This window comes from Papaver somniferum, chromosome 2 (assembly GCF_003573695.1).
Source record: "Papaver somniferum cultivar HN1 chromosome 2, ASM357369v1, whole genome shotgun sequence".
Lineage (NCBI taxonomy): Eukaryota > Viridiplantae > Streptophyta > Magnoliopsida > Ranunculales > Papaveraceae > Papaver > Papaver somniferum.
The window spans coordinates 68,345,560-68,347,599 of record NC_039359.1 but is presented as its reverse complement, the minus strand read 5'-3'; the positions used below and the strand labels follow the sequence as shown (position 1 = coordinate 68,347,599).

The following is a 2,040-nucleotide window of genomic DNA, read 5'->3' as shown; positions in this document are numbered from 1 at the left end:
AAATTTATTCACTGCTACTACTTTTATGGCATCCATGATAGAGGTTTCGTGCATAGGAAGGGTATGAAGTGGGCTACATGGGAATTGGGATGTAATTGCATTTATGGTAGATGGTTTTGGTCATGTATGGTTTTGGATTCTCTAGTTAATATGTTTTGTCTCTCGATATTGTAACAGCATGGTGAGTTGGTTGTGAAAAAACTATCTAGTGGAGGGTCTTGTCATTGCAGTTGTAACTTCAAGTACTTCAACCCCAGATATGGTAAACTAACTCCTATCTTCATGGTAAACTTATCCTATTTTTAAAAATACCTTCACTGTAAGTTAGCAAACTGCGATAAGGTTATGATTTTCGTTTTTTTTTTCCCGAGATGGCATAAAAAATGGTTGGTGTTATGCACCTGAATTACCTCGTCCTACCATAAGATGTTTCACTGAATTTCTATGGTTTATGTTCTCATGAAGGTTTACTTGCACAAGTATGGCTTTAGTATAAGGATTAGGTATTCAGTCTCCCATGTTGGGTATCTTTATATTTGTAGGTTCACTTGGTGACCTTCAAAGAACACAGGATCGTTGATTTCTTGTTGCAGGAAATTTTGCAGACACTAATGAAGCATTCTCTTTTCCTCTATGTAGACATTTTCCAGAAGTTTTGTCGGCTCAACGATCCGACAAGGTTTGCTTATTCTTCCTTTATAAAAATGAATTAATGTATCAGTTGTGTCGGCAATCATGTAATGTCAAATATTTTGTTGTCCATATATAATCTTTTAATTTGAGGAACTGATCAATCTAATCTTCAACCTAAACATGGTTCTAATGAAGCTCTCAATTGCTCTACTGATGAGAGATGGTCAATAATGGGAAATGATGGGATAAATGATGTCACCAACCTTGTCAACTCATCTTCCGAAAAAATTATGGGGGTTAATAACTCTTTCATCAACGGGTTTTCAGTTGTGAGTAATGTAGTACTACGTGGTAAGACATCCATGCCTTTTCTTGTTAGGATACTGGCCCTAGTGGTTTTATTTTCCTTTTAATTGTTAGTATTTCATTTCTACTATGTTAGAGGGGTCCTTTACACTTTTTGATTTCATTTTGGTTTGCAGAATGTACCTGCTGCTGTGCTTCTCATATTTCTTCGAGAGCATAGGCAGATAATAGCATTGATGCTTACCCACCTTCTGGGGTCAAAGATGCTCCTTAAGCTTAGGGGATCGTTTAGCGGTCTAAATTTGCATCTTTTACATTATTTTGATTTGATTGTCTAAAGCTGCTAAATTCAGTCATTGCTACGAAGTTTGTAATTTCTGTGTTATGTGTGTTTTAATTGTGCAGGATGACTTTATGTTGTGTAAGAAGTTGGGTGAAAGTACTTTTGGAATAATTTATAGAGAAACCTGAGCTCAAGGTAATTATCACACTCTAATTGTCTTGGATTAACTTACCTTTGATTATTTTTTGCAATATGTCAATTGGGTTTTAGAATGCTATTATCAGATGGTATTTATCTTGGGTCGATAGTTTTTAGGAAATTCTAGAGTAACATGAGGTTACTTTGATTGACAATTTTGTATCGTGATTGACATTTTAGGAATCTGAAGTAAGATATTGAAGTAGCTCAGAAACTTTACTTTAGCTAATTTTCTAGATTTGTCATTAGAGTAACAATGTATAAATTGCATAAACACAATCAGTTTGAGGTTGTACTGGATGGAATCACGAAAGGAAATGAAACTATTAGGAAATGGATAGACTTCTGGACAGTTTAAGATTTGGCTTTTACTATGAGAGTACTCATCAGTTATAATTTTGAAAAAGGTTTGAGTTACAGAAGTGCACTTATAACACAAAGGATAGAAGTCAGTGTCTTTAACTGAAGTGATTACAGTATTATAACCTTGAACAAGACTTGAATAAAGAATACCGACAATTGAATTTGATATCTTTGTAAGTGTTGTTCTCGGACTTGAACATGATGAACTAAATTGCATGTTAGAGAGGGAGAATTTGTAGTATACTGATGTGTATGTA

At 34.5% G+C, this 2,040-nt stretch overlaps 1 long non-coding RNA gene across 1 annotated transcript; it reads left to right on the top strand.

Annotated features, from left to right (window-relative positions):
- Positions 1-505: 505 nt before the first annotated feature.
- LOC113353469 lies at positions 506-1,418 on the top strand. The gene is made up of 3 exons (XR_003361304.1): positions 506-984; positions 1,116-1,233; positions 1,345-1,418. It is a non-coding gene; the product is annotated as an uncharacterized LOC113353469 (long non-coding RNA).
- The last annotated feature ends 622 nt before the right edge of the window (positions 1,419-2,040 follow it).